Source organism: Stegodyphus dumicola, chromosome 1 (assembly GCF_044657685.1).
Source record: "Stegodyphus dumicola isolate Sdum_Otavi_A_Nest chromosome 1, ASM4465768v1".
Classification (NCBI taxonomy): Eukaryota; Metazoa; Arthropoda; class Arachnida; order Araneae; family Eresidae; genus Stegodyphus; species Stegodyphus dumicola.
Window position 1 is genome coordinate 89,523,416 of NC_140768.1, and position 19,213 is coordinate 89,542,628.

Below are 19,213 nucleotides of genomic sequence, written 5' to 3' on the forward strand. Positions count from 1 at the left end.
AAAATTGGCGCGTATACAGGTTACACATGGGGAAAATTACGGAAGCACGCATGCAACCATCCTGTTCGCGGGATTCCGACCTTCGAACCGAACTACTAGCGTTCAGCGACTTTACCACTCACCGCTAGTGTGCCCAAATGTGCTCGGAGAACGGGTTTGTTGCATCAACGTTTTCCCCCATCTATAGCATGCATATAAGCCAGTTTCCCTTAAACATTCCTTCAGAATGCATCCTTTTCTTTAAGCACATATCCCTGGAGTATATTACCGTAGTCAAATGCATTTAACCTTCTCCAGTATTGCATTATGTTTCATGCATTTACTAGACTTGCCAAAAAATGAAGCAAATTATTTTCATGCATATGAAATATATAAAATACGTGTAATGTAAGATTTAAGATGGAAGTGCTATGTCAACAATATCCGACTTTGTTTAAGAATAAAAGCTGGAGTTTCGACATTGAATGCGATTGCAAAAAATACTTACCAGAAATTAATAAAGTTATTTCATAGATATGCTCTAGTCCAGCGGTTCTCAACCTTTTGACTAACGCCATCTAAACAAAAAATTGAAAAACTTTAGTACCACCACTACAAAGTACTACTACCACCACCACTCTTGAACAAAGCTCAGGTCGCATAAATTACGAGTTTTAGAGAAAAAACTCAATAAAGATGTTGGGGTTTTAATTTTTGAATTTAATTGTTAAATACACTTTGCCTTTTTGCATACCACCGGTTGAGAACCCCTGCGTCTAGTCGAAAATAAATTTCATCGCTAAAAGGCGTCGGGGGACTGCTAGCGATATATCGCCATAAACACAAGTACCATATTTTGAAATCCGAAAGCACTCGTGCGAAATGTTACGTATTTCAGCATTTGGAAAAGAAATTTTCAGAACAAACTAAGAATTTTAGTAATTGTTAGTCCAAAGGGGCTTTGTCCCTGAAGGACTATTATTTTCATTTTGCGATTTTGCGTTGAAATTTTTAAAAGGCTGTATCACATTTCAAATCTTTGCCACTAAATACTATCGATTATATTTGAAGTATTATTTTTGAAGAAATTAAATAATGAAGAATCTGCATAAATACATGTATGTTTCCCGCATTGTGATAAAACAACGGCACCCAAAGCCATCCAATTTTGAATGACGTAATTCCACTGCGCATATGGGCCTCTGAAAGTCCAAATTTGAAATTTGGAATTTGTTTTATGATCGATTTAATATTTTGTAAAATTTTAACAAATTTTTGATTAACAAACTCAACGATTTAAAAGCGAGCAATAGCAACACACTACGGAGGAAGGAAAAACTTTTTATGTCAAGCGGCGCGGAACTGTGTATCGGGAATTCTAAAGATAGGCTCATTTTAAAATTATTTTGCGACATTGCTGTTGATCTGAATTTTATGGTTTAAGTGCAAAGAACATGTTATTTAATAAATAATGGTGGCACACAAAACGTTAAAAAACACGTACCCTTTGAACGTAATTTAAAATCTGAAACCTTTCAGGCTTTTACATTTTTATTACATTTTTTTTTCATATCCCGTTCCACTTTATTTTGGTTGAAAACATTTGGTATACTTTTCACGTTAATCGAAAGACTATTCTGTTTTAATGCAATTCTTGCTGGAAGAATCTGACTTTCGTAAGGAGAGTTTACCCACAGTGACTGAAGTTTCATTGAAACGAAGGTGTAGGATTTACGTAATAATATTAAATTTCGGTGTAAATTTTGTAAAACTTATTTAAATTTTACTGAGTTTCTTACATTAAATTTAAGTAACGCATTGTAACGTTAAATTAGTGAAATACCTCAAGAGGGTAGTCTATATTTTGGAGTACCCCTTGGATTGTTGTCATGTATGGTAACCAGAGTTTTTACGGTGTATGTTTTGGAACCTTATCATAACGTGATTGGTTGGACCCTATCATGACCTGATCGGTTGTAATGCGCGATTGCGCTGGTTTTGATTGTTCAGAGAATATTTTTCACGGTTTATTTCTGCGTTGGATGTCAGTTAAGAAGTGCGTTGCTTATTTAGTGATTTACACTATAAAATGGCTGCCGGTGGTAAGATTAACCCGACGTTTCTGTACGATTTAGAACGATTAGAAAAGACAGCATTGAGAAGCGGAAAGTGTTTTCTGAAGTGGTTGAGGTCAGAAGAAAAAACGGTTTGTTGGATGTAACTCAACGGAATATCTTACTTGGAAAAAATGATCACATCCGATTGCTGGAACTCGTGGGATTGTCTTTCTGAGAATGGCTTCGTTCACCTCTCAGTAAATCACTCAGTGGCATTCAGAAAACGAAGATCAAACGAAAACTATCGAAGGTATGTCGCGTGTAATAAAAAGGGATTTTCGAAAGAAATGCCACCAACAGTCCGGCACTAAGGAGAATATTTTTGATTCTTACTTTTATGAATTTATGTGGCGGCGGCAGTATACAGATTCTAGTTCAGATAATTTTAAACAGCTTTTGGATGCTGTTAAGGAATTCTATCTGCCAGACACCGAATATACAGATGTAATATCTACTTACTTGTCTTCAAATGTGAAAAACGTGTAGTGAAAAGTACGTGTAGGAATGAATGTGTACGTGTACGTGTAGGAACTACACGTACTACTAATGTACGTGTAGGAACTGCACAGGAGAAGGGTAAAAAGAACTCTCCATTAAACTAGTTAAAATTCACGCCTCACTCGGCCGCTAACTCAAATAACAAAAACTAAACTAACATTCATAGATATTTTTACGAATTTGGTATTTAGAAAGCTAATGTTAGTTCAATTACAAATTAAATGGTTTTATTTCTCGCGCAGTGCAGCGCGTGACGAATATTAAAAGAAAGCTAAGCCGGAAAATTGAAAATACAAGAGCGCGTGCATTAAATAAATAAATATCTCTTTTTGATTTCGAGAAAGTACTGGAAAATTCTAGCGCGTGATTTTAAAATCTTATAAAAGGAGGAAAACATCTCAGTTTGTAGTAGTTGCTTAGTTTGTTGTTGTTTAGAAAACTGCTCTTGTTGATTGTAGCGAATTCGCGGATTAGCGTTCTTTAGCTGTTTTGAATTACGTTCTATTGGATATTTGAGTAGTTAAAAGATAACTACTGTGAGATATTGTAATACTGCATGATAATTTGAGAAAATTTAAGCATTTTTGTTGTGATAATAATATATTTTTGTTCATTTTTCATTAGACTTGTGCATTCATTTCATAACGAACCCGTACGCACGCAACAATATTAACAAGCAAGCAGTAGAGTTACTCTACATGGTTCTGTTAATCCTGTTACCTAAAACAGAGTCGAAAATCTAGTGGCAGCCAAGTAATAGCTGTTACGCCAGTTTAACCAGCAATAACCGCAGATGTAATTCAAAGGAATACATCTGCGGATGAAGTTCGTGCTACATAACCGCTAATAACCGCAGATGAAGCTCGTGCTACAAAAATACAGCGCTTACCTAAACTCTCTAACTTTCCTTTCCAGAACTCGGTATTTAAACCTTTTCTCTTCAAAATAGAATTTTCATTACTTCACGCGCGCTACCAATTTAAATATTCTGGCATTGACAATTAGGGGGAATGAAGGCTTATAGAAAAGAAAGTAAACTTAAATTTAACTGGTTATTAAAATTAAATATAAATTCCTACACAAAAATTTCTAAATAAGGTAAATCGATATTTCGTTTTTATATTGCGTAGATTAGATAACTTATATTTCCATTTTATGTTATTTCCTTGTTTTATTTTGATTTAAAGTAGAGTTTAGTGAGATTTTAATTTTTTATGGTCTAATTATGTTTTGGACGCCATTTTACTTGGGAGGGCGTTGCACGTAAACAGGATTAGCGCCAAAAATATCGCCAATTTTCGCCGAGGGGGACCCTGAAATATAGTTTTCGCCCTCAAGACTTTTTGGGCTGTGGTTTTCTATATAGACAACAAGAAATAAATAAAAATTACGAACATATTCATGTTTTTCCAATTTCAAATTTAAAAAAAATAATTTTGGACGAATAATTTTTTATGCGGTTCTAACAGTGTTTTTTTTTTTTTTTTTTCGTATGCTTCCTTGTTTATCCAAATTGGTAACTTCGTTTCATGAAATACTGAAGAGTGGACTAGTAGGAGGAGCACTTTGAATTATATTCAGTATTTCAGGATATTGATAATGATAGGATGCGCAGTCGCCTTCAAAGAATTTTATTTCCTAACATTTGACAGCACTTTTCGTTAAACTTCCTTCAAAGTTATATTCTTTACAATGTTTCGAAGCAATAGTAATAGCAAATATTACAATTATATAAACCAAGCTAGCAATGTTTCGACACCGCAGTATAGTTTAATAAATTTTGATCTAAGAACGTCTGTATTTTTCCTTAAAACTCTGATTAACTTCTTCATCCACAGAATAAATCATGACTATTATATTTAAGGATGATATACCATAGAAGAATTGTTTGATATTAATTCAGAGATCAGAGAAATGGCTATGCAGTTTCCCAAAATGGCTTGGTTATTAAAAGTTTGTAAGACTACCTGATTAAGAGGAGGGATACCTTCGTAGAGAGCTTTACATCAAATCACAAATCCACACAAAATCACAAAGTCCACCTATGCAGCAAGCCCGTTCGCTTGAGTTTGAACCCATGGATTAACTACCAGCCTTCAAGATGTCTTATCCACTCGGCCACTGGTGAAGGTGAAAGGTGCTTAGTGAAGAGCTAAACGAGTCCTTAAGAAGTACCTTAGGAAGCTTATGTTTTTCAAAATTATTTTGAATACCTGTTCTATCAAAACAGACTAAACTGTAAAACTGATCCAAAAATTTATTAAAACTATGTTTTACAAGCACACTTAAACAACCACAATTCAGTTTAACGAAATTTATTCACCGCTTCTTGGATGATATTAAAAACACAAGCGCTTAAATATGTAAAACATAAAAAAAGACAGATTCAATTCCTAACTTTGATTTCTAAGACTAAATTCTAACAATTTCAGGAAACTGTCACCAAATCCAAATATACGTGCAAGTAGAAGACTCACAATATAAACTGCTTTTCTTATACAATGCCGAAACTCGCTCTCTAAATCACAAATTCATCCGTGATTTAAATCCCTCCTAATTTGCATTCTGTTGATGCTAACGAAAAACTAAGAAATTACAGGAAAGAATTGACTTAAAAATAACTTGTCAGCTAAACTAAACCTTACAGGGCATGGTATAAAAATACACTCTTTCTGAAAAATACCACATAAGAGAGTTCGAATAAAAAAATATAGTTTTAAATCACTTTGAGCTAGAAAACGTTGAAACATCGCAGAGATTGTAGATCTAATATAAACACACAGCCCACGTAATCGGATATCTTAAACAGGAATAAAATTTCGAAAACGCAATTTTTATAGTGTCAGATATCCAGTAAAAGATTTATTTTAGTTCCCAAATGTGAAAGTTCTAGAAAATTTAATAAAATACGAAATACATTTATTTCATTTGAAAGTGTTTTGGCATTTCAGGTACAGCGTTGCATGTATAAAGCTTAACAGCAACATTACGAAAAGAATTAATCATCCATTTACTTCATTTTAAAATTTTATGCTTCATAAAAAGCCTGTATTTTTCCTTTCTTACATTTAATATTTTATCACTTAAATAATTTTGATATCACGTTAGTTTAGCCTTTCAAACTCGGTTTTTAAACGTGCGGATATTTTTTCTACATAAAATTGTTCATTCCATAAAAGCGGATTACATTAGAGACAAATACTTACAATTCAAAAATGAATTTGCGTTCTATTTAACTGTATTGCAACTTTAATGCTTTAATTCCCTTGAAGGTGACTGACAGATTAAAAAGAGTAGGTAAACTATATTGTATTTTATTTTCACATTCCGTTCATAATCAACCTGAATTTACATTAGGGATATATTTTTAAGAATTAAATGTTCTACAGATAGAAATCTGATTCCTTTATGCTCAGAAGGGGCTGAGCGGTAAAGTCGCTGAATACTGGTAGTTCGGTTGGAGGCGTTTTCGTAGTTTTTCCTATGCATAAAGTGTATACCAACCACTTTCTGTCAGATGGTCTTGCACAAAGACGTCCCTCTTCTTAGGTAGACAGCCCTCGATTGCCTTGCCTTAATCAAATAAACCAAACCAAACGAACCAGATAACAATATATTCCACTTCCACCGTTTTCAAAACCCGATTTTAGGTGTATTTCTCAGGAAAGTGATCGCATACAAATAAGGGAGCATTTTCAAAATTCAGTACATTTACATCTGTGTAACTGAAGACTTTGTATCCATAAAATAATTAACTTCAAATATTAATTATTAATATAATTCAGAAAACAGTTTGCCTTTCATGGCCTCTAGTATTTTATAATGTGTACGTGATAATAAAACTAAACCGTATCATTTCGAAAGATTTTGGACACTTCCAAATAATTATTTATTGCTTTTATGACAGCGATGAAACTTATCCGCATAGCCCACCCCACTTTTATATTCGCAACCGTTTGTCGTAGACTTATACTTCCAATCGCAAAAATGTTTCAAATGATGCAAATATTCATATTTTGGCATTTTCAAAATTCAAGAAATTAATTTTATAAATATTGCAAAATCTGACGTTTTATACGTTCCTTCGCTTCTTATACCAATGCTTAGGAATTTTTTTAAAAACAAACTTTTTAAACAAAAACTTGTAGTTTATTTTTTAAAAACACGACAAAATTTGACCGAGACATTTCATCGGGAATCATATTCAGGAACCGTATACGAATTAAATTGAGAAATGTTTGGATTTGTATGCAGAAAAAATTAGAATGTATTCTAAAAAAAAATGTTTATGCTGATTATTGTTAGAATTATTGATCAATATATGTATATTTAAAAATGAAGATATTTTACGTGTATAAAATTATAAACATTCTCTGCAAAGAATTCGTATCGTATAAATTACTAGATTTATTCAGTATTTTCGCGTAGCCAGCTTGTCATTTTATTTGTATTAGTTGAAAATGAAAAATATTTGCACTTTGATGAATTTTTACGATCATAGGTTATGATTCTAAAGTAAAGAAAGAGTGAGAATATTAATAATATGTTTTTAAACTTATTAGGTAGGATTCTTTCATTGTATCAAATGTAACAAAATTAAAAATAAAGACAGCAGTAAATCCCAAAAAGACATCGCTGAATAACATTTCAGAGGAAAATGTCAGTTTCCAATTATTCTAATTTGTTTATTAAACAACAGCTCAATGCAAATTCAAAATGACGATAATTATAAAAAAATTTCAAATTAAATATGTCAATCATTTTTGTTTACGAGAGTGACATATTTTAAATTTTATTCTTTATGACGATTACTAGATTTTCCTAAATATAAGTATATGGGCATAAGCAGTGTGTAAAAAACATAGATTTCGTATTTTATTCTAAATTAATTTTCTAAAAATACAAAAGCAAAACTCCTTGCGTCATTTGAAACGTTTTTGTAACTAGAAGTTCATGGCTACGAGTAACGGCCGCAAAAATAAAGACCGGGTAAAGACTTTTGAACACACAGTGTTTATATCATAACAATCGACAGATTAATGTAATAAAAGACTTGTTCAAAAGGCTGAAACAAAACGTATTGTTAAATTACACTGGGTGAAAGCACACAGTGGAATTGTCGGAAATGAAAGGGCGGACACCTTTGCTAAAATGGCGGCACTTGGGGGTGGGACTGATAATTTTGATATCCAAGATTCAAGAAAAAAGACCATTGCTGAAATGAAAAACTGGATTTATACAGAATGGAATTTTTGCTGGGAGTCGTCTAATAAGAAAAGAGAGTTAATGAAAAATGTAAAGTTAAACATGACGATGAATATTATAATGTTGATATAAATCAGGTACTCACTAATCATGGGAGTTTTCCGGCTTATTTTAATCGGTGCCATCTACAGAATTATGATAAATGCTTAATATGTGACAAGTTTGGGGACGTCAGGCACTTCGTCGATGGATGTACGCTTACCCGGAGTTCAAAAGAGAAATATAGAAAGAATTTTAAGGAAGATTTTAAAAGGAACTATTCAAATTTGAAAGATTTTGCAGAGACAATAATGAAAATTATAAATGCGAACAACGATAGAATTGGAATTCGCCACTGAGACTCAGACTTTGCACTTTTTTTATTTTTCTTGTATTTGTTTTTTTCTAGCCGGTCTCATTTTTTGATCATATGGCTAGGAGGATCGAGGCTGTGCCCTTATAATGATAATGATATATGCATATATAAATATATATGCACGCAATCACACCCTGTCTGAAAAAAATCCTCATTTAACATTTATTTTCGCAACCGCTAGTTGTAGATACATATTTCAAATACATCTTTTAGATGATAGAAATTTGTATGTCTTGGTATTTTTAAATTAAAAAAAATCAATTGAATAAAAACTATGAAAGCTAAGTTTTTATGCAGTTTCTAGATCTCTATCACTATATTTATGAAATTTTTATATCCATTATGAAAAATATAACACAATATGTTTGGCTCCCTTACGAGAAAAATGGGCCGAGAAATTTAATTTTAAAATTTCGGTTATTTGATACAACTTGCTTTGAGGAATTTACTTCCAAAATAAACCAGAATAGTTGAAGCATTTTTCGCTCTTAGATACCATTCAATGAAATACTTTTTGAATTAATAGTGTTGTAATATTCCTTCATTTATGATTTTATTAGAACTAGTATGCCGGAATAATTTTCAAAGTTATAAGTTTGGAAAAGCTAAAAATATATTGCTAGTCCAAAAGGGCTTTGTCTCTGAAGGACTATTATTTTCATTTTACGATTTTGCGTTGAATCACTATAAATGTCTGTTTCACTATTCAAACAGTTCTCACCAAATGTTAGAATCCTGCATTATATTTGAAGAAATTAAATAATGAAAAATATGCATAAATGTATGTATGTTTCTCGCATTGTAATATAACAACGATACCTAGAGCCATCCAATTTTGAATGACGTAATCCTGCTACGAATATCGGCATGTGGAAGCCCAAATCTGAAATTTGGAATATGTTTTGTGATCGATTTCATATTTTGTAAAACTTTAGCGAATTTTTGAGTAACAAACTCAACGATTTGAAAGCGAGCAATGGCAACAATATACGGAGGAACAAACTCTTTTTATCTCCAGCGCGCGGAACTGTGTATCAGAAATTCTAAAGATAGGCTCATTTTAAAATTATTTTGCGACATTGCTATTGAACTGAAATCTATGGTTTAAGTGCGAAGAACATGATATTTAATAAATAAAGGTAACACACAAAACGTTAAAAAAACGTCCCTTTGGACGTAATTTAAAATCTGAAAGTTTTCAGATTTTTTTTAATTTAAAATTTTTATTTTTTATATTTTTTAACCCAAAGGGCGTTATCGCAAGGGCTATTAATTTTGTTTTTGCATTTTGGGTTGATTCAATTTTCAAGCTGTTGCCACCAAATATTACAGCCCTGTATTATATTTAAAGAAATTAAATGATGAAGAATCTGCATAAATGTCTTTCATTGTGATAAAACAACGGTACCTAGAGCCACCAAAGTTTGAATAACTTAATCCCTTACCGAATACGGGCATCTGAAAGCCCTAATTTGAAATTTGATTTATTATCTATTTCCTATTTTGTCATACTTTAAAGAATTTTTGATTAACAAAATCAAAGATTAAGATAAAATAACATGCCGAATTAATTTAGAATTCAAACAACAAAAATCAGTTCGGTAAAACCATCGAAACAAGTCCTGTGAAAATTTGCAAATATAACTCTGATCCTTTTTGTTTGAATTCTAAATTAAACTCAACGATTTCAAAGGGACGAATGACAACACTGCAAGAAAAAAAAAAAAAAAAAAAAAAAAAAAAAAAGCATTTTCATCTCCCGCGCGCGAGACTGTGTATTTGAAATTCTAAAGATATGCTCATTTTAAAATTATTTTGCGATATTGTTGTTGAATTGAATTTTATGGGTTAAGTGCGAACAACATGATATTTAAGAAATAAGGGTAAGACAAAACGTTAAAAAAACGCCCCCTTGGGCGTAATGTAAAATCTGAAAGCTTTCAGATTTTTTTTAAAGTTTTAGTTTAACATCTTAATCTAGTAATCATACACAAAAAATTTGTTAAAATAGGCGCTTTCTTAATTCATGCAAATAGTGTAATAGTTTAGCTATGTGACAATACTGAAGCTTGCAGACTCGTTTTGAAGAAAATTATTATACACTAGCAGCTACGCGGCCAGCCTTCGTCTGGCTTTTAAATGTACTCGAAAAATGCCTGAATTGAACACCAAACGTTAAATTTAAAAACTGTGCAGAATTTTACTCTGCAGAACAACTTCATAAAAAATAATAATAATAAAAAAATCTGAAAGGTTTCAGATTTTAAATTACGTCCAAAGAGGCGTTTTTTTAACATTTTGTCTGTTACCTTTATTTATTAAATATCACGTTCTTCGCACTAAAACCATACAATTCAGTTTAAGAGCAATATCGAAAAATCGAGCATAAATTTAGAATTTTCGATACAGAGTCTCGCGCGTTGGGGATAAAAATGTTTTTTCTGTACAAGGTTGCCATTACTCGCTTTGAAATCATTGAGTTTGTTAATCAAAAATTCGTTAAAGTTTTACAAAATATGAAATTGGTAATAAAACAAATTCCGAATTTCAAATTTGGTCTTCCCCATGGCCACATTCGTAGGAGGATTACGTCATTCAAAAATTGAATGGCTCTATGTACCGTTGTTTTATCACAATGCGAGAAATAGACATGCGTTTATGCAGATTTTTCATTATTTAATTTCTTCAAATATTATGCAGGTTAATAATATTTGGTGGCAACAGTGTGAAAAGTGAAACGGGCATTCAGAGTGATTCGACGTAAAATCGCACAACGAAAACAATAGTCCTTCAGGGACAAAGCAAAAAAAAAAAAAAAAAAAAAAAAAAATGTATTACACATAACAAAATTACAATGAAATAAGCAATATCCCTTAATACAAATACTAATTATCTTAATAAATAAATTAACCAACTTTCCGTTGCCTTTTCTCAACGAACGTCTAGTATCCCAGAGAAACATTAAATTTAAAAACTGCACAGAATTATCGCCCTCACTTTTCTAAGTAGCTGAGTTTCAACAGTCAGCAGTCCAGTATACAACTGAATGAAGAACTGTTGCCCAAGCCACATTTAAAAAAGAATGAAACTATTCAAAATGTTGCGATAAAATCGAAAAGGTAAAATAAAAAAAAAAAAAACTGATTCGAATTTTGAAAAACTCGCTTCGAAGTGCACTCACTGGTTCTTGTCTAGATGCATCTGCATACCAAATTTCGTAGCCCTGGGTCTATTAGATTTCGCGCAGCTCGAACGAAAGACACACAGACTCTTTCTTTTATTATATGTAGAGATTATAAACATTTTTCACGACTATTTCCATATTAGTGAGATCATCTATGGACAAGATAAAGTCATCAGCAATCTTTTTCTAAATTGATATTTAATTTTTAGTTACGTACGTATGCAAACATTTAGTTTTTATATTTACTTACGGCTCCTAAATTGATCTTCAGCTTTAAAATGAAATATCTGGATCAACTATGTACGCGCATTGTTTGGACATTTCTATATATTCATAAAAACCTTGTAAAATAATTTCATATAACTGATTTTAAATAATAAAAGTAACTGAAGACGTATCCCTACGATTAAAGCTCGCGCGTGTAAAGATATGTTTAAAAAAATGCTTGAAACTTACGCTTTAAGACCTTTATGCTTTAAGAACTTCATCGGTTTTATAAAAATGTACAGCATTTCAATAACTTTGTTTTCATTTTATGGGAAATATCTTCACCTGCAAGATAGTTGCCAAAAAGCAGGATTCAATATCATAAAGTAATATGATGATGATATTTAAACTGAGGAAATCTTTAAACGCCCTTATCTCAAAAAGTAATTTTTTTTCAAACTTCGCGAAGGATATTTGAAAACGTTTTCAAGACAGCTTCGTGATATTTATATTTTAGCATCATAATGCTACTTCAAATAATCTGGAATGAAATTGCCATATTTTATTGATACTTTATGTTTTTATGAGACTAAACGTATTTAAAAATTAAAAATAGTTATTATAAATGTAAAAAGAAATGTATAATGATTTTAATATATCTAAATAATGCTACTTCACGTTTCTGCTTTTCGATAATATAATAAGTTTCAAAGAAAAATTAAATAGCTTTGCCAAATTCTAACAAATCGAAGCGGGGGAAATAAAATTGTTTTAAATTGTATAGCAGCAAAATATTTCCTTTAAATCGTTGAATTCTTTTATTAAATTTGAAAGAGAGAATAATTATGTTTTTGCTGAGTGGTAACACAAAGCGTTTAAATTGCTGAATTGGCTAATCAAAAGTTCCTTAAATTCTCATAAAACACGAAACAAATTCGAAATTCAAAATCTGGGCTTTTGAGATGCATACGTTCGGGTGGAGGACGAGGTGCGTTCAAAATCTGGTGGCTCTATTGAACCACTATTACAACTGTAATTGAACATACATGCTATGCAACTGCAACTTAACATACAAAATTCACACTATGTAATTGAAATTGACAACGAAATGCATACATACAGATTCTCCATTATTTAATAATAGAGATATGTATCAACAAAATCTCATTAAAAAATTTGAGATTTAGTATATACAGCAGAACCCTCTTATTTGTGGGAAATTCGTTCCAGAACAAACCACGGATAAGCGAAATTGCGGATAATGACAAACGTTATGTAGAAGAGAATATCGATGTAACATTTATAAATTCAATTAAGTTTAATTCATAAAGTAGACACATTGAGACATTATAAATTGTAATAAAATATTAATGTTACGAAAGTTTTACTCGTATAAATAATTTTAGTGAAATTATATGTAAATTGTAGTATCTTATCTATAATGCAATATGAAAGGCCTCAGAAATACAAGCATTGCCGGAAAAATAAGGTTACAGAGGTTTAACACTGAGGTTAATGGTCATCTCGCCGGTTTAAGATGCCGATGGTTTTGGCAATTACCTTTTATCACCAAATTTGAGAAAAATCTTGCCAGACTTGTCAATTTGACAACCATTTGGCCACGTGTTTGCCCTATACCTATGTAACTGTAATTGGTCCGACTCCTATGTAACTGTAACTGTATTCAGCCGTAGGTAACTGCAACTGTGTATGACTTCCAGCAGAGAGAGAGATCAAAGTACTTAGAGAAATCAAAGTACTGGAAATTATTCGACCGACGAGGGAAAACTATATATGCCCTAAGAAGGCATCTGAACCTCAGTAAAGAACTTAAGTACACTCGCATCTCATCTCTTTATAATTCCAAAGGTATCGTCTTCTCTGACCTTGAAAAAAGCCAATTGCCTTGCTGATGATCTGGAAACGTCCTTTCAGAACTACCCATTTTCCTATAACAATAACACGATCAACATGGTAAATCGCACTGTCACATCCTTCTTCCAGGAATTGGCTCCCAAGAATCTCTCTCCGATTACATCTCCTTACGTAGTTCAGAATATCATCATTAAAACTCAAAACGAAAAAAAAAAAGCTTCTGGTCCTGACTGTATCTGCAATGTTACACTGAAGAATATTTCCTTAAATGTTGTTATCTGTTTTACTAAAATCATTAGCTCCTGTCTTCAGCTACTGATATCCTGACCCAGTGGAAGTCTGCCGCCCTCATTACATTTCCCAAGCCTAATAAGAACCTTTTCTTTCCACATAACTACAGGCGTGTCAGACTTCTAAGTGCTTTCTCTAAGATTATGGAACGTGTTATCCTCAGCATCTTCATCAACAAGTGCAGTTTCCTTAATTCCTTCCGCTAAAGCAGTCAGTTTTCGGGCGAAGCTTAGTATCACTCTTCAACTCGTTAGAGTGCTCAATGCCGTCACCGAGAGCATGAATGCTTAGATCTACACTGGGGCAGTCTCCTTGACATCGCAAAGGCGTTTGATAAGGTCGGCACCAAGGACTCCTCTATAAACTCATTCAGCTTAATCTCCCAGATTTTGTCATCCACCTTATAGCCTCCTCATCAACCGGAGCTTCAAGATACGAGTGGGGAGTACTTTCTCTTCTAACCGTCGTATTTAAGCCGTTGTTTCATAGGGAAGTGTGCTTGGGTCCATTCTTTTTAATCTCTACACTCATGACGTCCTCACGATCCAGGATGCAGCTCGCTCTTTTTGCGTATGAGACTGCCACCTTGATTCAAGCAGCCAACTTCTAATACGTTAGAATTCTCCTACCGTCTTACTCTTGAAGACCTATATCTCAAATAGCGTATTGCTGTGAACATAAAAAAATCTGTTGTAATTATCTCCCGAAAAGGAAATTCCAATAGAACTCCTGATGGCCTGATTCTCTTTCACGAATTAGTAGAATGGACTAGCAATGTTACTTATCTTGAAGTAAATCTCGACAACAAGCTCATGTTCAAAATTCATTTCAAGAAAGTTCATGAAAAATTTAATTATTCTATTTGTAATATGTTCACTCTTCTTGAATGCCACAATAAGCTCTCCATTAAAAACAAGGTTATATTGTACAAGTCAATCCTTCATCCTGCTCTCCTCTACGCAAATTGTATTTGGGGCCAAGCTGCTATGTGCAATCTCCACCAGCTGCAGATTCTTAAAAGAAAAGGCTCTTCGAATGATCGTTAACGTGATGTATCAAGAGCTCTGTCATCCATAAAGACCTTAAAAGTTGATATATCATTAACTACATTAGAAAAAACGCCATTAAGTTCTACCTTTCAGTCGAGCACCATCAAAATTACATTATTTCCAATCAAAAATACAATCCCTTTTCACTGGAAAATTACGCTTATCTCCTAACACTGATAATTTAATTCTCTTTTCCACCTTTTCCGCTTTTGCAGACTTCCTGTCCACATCTCTTATACCCTTCGAGTTTTTTCTATGACATTGCCTCTGCTTGAATATCATAAATTTGAAACCAGGCCTCCTTAGCGAATTTTCTCACCTGCTCAGCAGTTTACTTTAAATACATTCTTGCTATTCAACTGATGAATTTTTAATACATACTTTGTAACTCATATACAACAAAGAAAACTTCGCTCTCGTTACTCCATTCAACATAAGGACAAGTCAAGTGCTTTCAGTTTAGTTCAGAGTTGAGTTTAGAGTATTGAGATTATTCAGAAATCCCTGTACTAGCTTATGGGTATGAGGGATTTTATATTGCCTTATATTTAACGCTCTCAGTTGTTCGAAGCGGTGATTACTGATTGTGATCTGCTATACTGAGAAGAGCTGTATAAGTACTTCTGTGAAAAGTTCAAGAACTTTAAAGTGTTTCTTTTGGAAAAACAAATGTTATCAAGCTATCTTAGATTCTATGCGCATTCAAACAATTGCCAACCCTACGCACGCAATAATAATAATAATAATAATAATAATAATAAAATATACTGTAAACTTATCACTTCATATATTTTGTTTTTGTTCATATAATGATGCAAAACTTACTCGAATGTTCTTGCTTTCTCACCAATGGAAAAGGCGTTGCAGCCTCTTTTAAGGTTGACGCACTGGTAGCTCTTACTCAACGATGCATTGTAATACAAACGAAAGTTTTTTTTATTACGAGAGCTGCTATAAAATATCACTAATAAGAACAAAGACATTGCTGTTTCGACTGCCAAAAGTCGATGTTATAGGACGTGAGCTACTAGTGATTGTATTTGTACTTCGTTCGACTCACGTTTGGGCCGATGAACGAGGACGAGTGAAAGCTAATGCAGACCACGTGCCAGTTGGATCATCCGTTAAACTTATTGAAATGTTGACTTTCTGTGATAGTTACAAAGACCTTCCTTCTAAGGATTCTAAGGGTCCCTCGAACTTTGCGCTTTTACTTGGATTATGTAATAAACCGCTTAAGACCTTCGTTGAATTTTCTTTTCGTTGAATTTCGTTGAATTTTCTGGATCCTGAGGAGAAGCTTGTAAATTTCTGGATCGCTACGTAGTGTATAATGATCAGTCACGTGCAGAGTGAGCTTCTGGGCGTCAATGTTGATTCTAGTATTAGACTTAATTTGATTTACCAAGCTCTAAAGAAATTAGATTCTTGTAATGATGTCAGTTTAAGTTCTAGTTTTATTTCCACCGATTCTGATACTATGAATACATCTGAAGTTTGTAATGAGGTTAATTTATCTAGTAGTAGTAATTATATCCCTGGACCGAATATTTGTAAAACTTGGAAAAATCCCATAAAATCTGCAAAACGCATGTATGATATAGTAATAGATTCTGATGGATTTGTTATGCTGAAAGGTACTGCTGAACATAGTTATGAAATCATGTTAGGACATTTCGCTTCATAACAAATTCCCTGAGTTATCTAAGACTAATGATGAATTTATTAATGCGGAAAATGTTGTTGATGACTGTTCAATGGACACCCGCGAGGATCGCAAGGAGAATGATGCTCCTCAGGGTCCAAGGACTAAATCAATTATGGTTCAACCCTGCGGGAAAATCTCTGATTTCTGAAAAAGTCAAATATATTATACGTAATCAAAATTCGGAGAGTTTTTCAAAGTCATGCCCAACTCCATAGATGATCATAACATTTTAACTAAATATTTAATTGACAGGCAAATTGATCATTACTTAATTAGACAGAATACTGAACGACCAATAAAGATGGTAATCGTAGGGTTACCAATTGATGTAGCTAAGGTAGAACTTGGAATAGTTAGGAAACCTAGGATTCACAGTAAATTAGGTAGCACATTTATTTAGGCTCAAAAGACTGCCCTTGTATCAATTGCAGCTTAACCCAGGTATTTGAAGTTTGTAATGAGGTTAATTTATCTAGTAGTAGTAATTATATCCCTGGACTGAATATTTGTAAAACTTGGAAAAATCCCATAAAATCCCATAAAATTGAGCAATATATGATATCAGTAATTTTCTAAATTGTATTGTTTCTGTACTTCCATATAAAGTCAGAGGCGGTGCGGTCCAGTGCCACAATTGCCAGCATTTTAATCTTCTGAGTTTTGTAACCTCAAACCAAGGTATGTTAAGTGTGCAGGGCAGCATAAAACTGCCCTGCACACTTAACGTACCTTTGTAGTCTTTCTTCTAAAGAAGAAAGACTACAAAGGTAGTCTACAAAGGTAGGTACTTTGTAGTCTTTCTTCTAAAGAAGAAGACTACAAAGAAATTAGAAGTGCTAAAGTTTTGTAATTGTCGGGTAACAGGCCACACTACCAGGTTGTGTACGAAATTCCCAAGTACTCAAGCTTACAATGTTATTATTAAGAACAAATCCACTTCTGAAAGTGTACGTAATGTAAATGCAAAGGCAACCCCTGTTACTACAGGAATTTCTTATGCTAATATCATGCAGGAGAAAACTAGTGTTCACAGATGCACGCAGAGCACTAACGCTGAGCAACTAGGAGTGCCAACATTTGGTGAAATGCTTAACATATGTGAAGATTTATTTAATCTCTTCAATGAATTAGGTAACACGTTCAAGGAAATTACGATATTTAATGTTATAAGAAAAATAACCGATACTATCCCTGGTACATACACTACGGAAAGTTCGATAGACAGACTTTTGATTATTTGTTAAATTTTTTCAGGACATTTTTAAAGCACCAAATTAATTTTAACATTTTTCTTGAATTTGCATTAGTTTTTGCCTAAATGTTAAATGTGTTGTTAAGTACCCTGATGACTGTTAGTAGCCTCTGACGATCTATATCTTATTTAATCTTTTTATTGGCATCATGTGGCTTGCACTTCCTTGTTCTTAAAATTTTCTTAGCTTTGCAGTTTTTTATGTCTGTTTTCACACCCAGTGACTGTATTTTGTGACTAAGTGACCTAAAATCTCTTAAAAATTTCTGTGTTTTGACTAATTTTCGTCTTTGTATGCATATTTTAGGAACTCTGCCCGGTTATTTTCAGAATTGATATCGAAGATTGCAAGTGTATTCGATTTGGTGTAGGGCTTTCGCCAAGTCACTCAGGTACCTAACTCAGTTCCACGGAGTCAAACAAAGATAATGGTTTGTACGATTAACAATGTAACCAACTTAATTGAAAATTTAAAAGATTATAAAATATTTTTTCCTTTGTTTCCGCATACTTCGTCATGTTACTGGAAGCACGTTCGACGCATATACGGGAAGTCGGGAGTTCGCATCCCGCGAGGGCACTTCTTCATTTTTTGCATCGAAAATTTCTAAAAACGATCCTACAGGTGTGGCCGAACTAAAAGGTGGTAGGCAATAATTTGTCACTACTAAGATTTGGCGATTGGGCCGTCTAATCCCTAATCGTTCTTTTAAAAGAGCCGATAAAGGGGCTTTTAAAGCGAAATATACAAGGCATTTTCTCCCTCTTTCCCGCATGTCTTCGTGGTGTAACTGGAATCAGATAACGCCTTGAGATCCGGAGTTCGAATCCCGGCGAGGGCAATGCGAATATTTTCAATTTCTCGACTTCCTGAAAAAATTCTAGTAACTCTACAAAATAATGGCTTATACATTTGGAAAAGCAAGTAAATTAACAGATTTCGTTATTAGGCACCCCACGCTTTAATTATTCGCAATATAACATTGTAGACGAATTCTGTAAATAGCATTATTTAATCTATTATTCCCATTAAAATGCATAATAAAATATTTTTCTCACATTAAAGTATTAATTATCATATTCATTATAAATAAAAGCTTATTGTATAAAAACCGTTTCTTAATTGTATTTTATTTTGAGTTTTTTAGTCTCAATTACATTTTAATCCTTGTTAAATACAAGCAATAAATTATAAGAAAAAGGGAAATTAAAAAACTTAATGTCATTCAAAGAATGAAGAAATATTCAAAACGATTTCTTCTTCTGAAATGAGAAAAGCAGTATTCCCTGTCAGTTATCAAACATTCCAAGATCGCAAACTCAAATGTAAATTTTTGGGGAAAAACGCTTTTTTCTCCTGCTTACTATCTGCTTCAAACTGCAAACCTTATTTTAAATGCTGAAAATCGCTGAATGTCTATTTTTTAATTAAT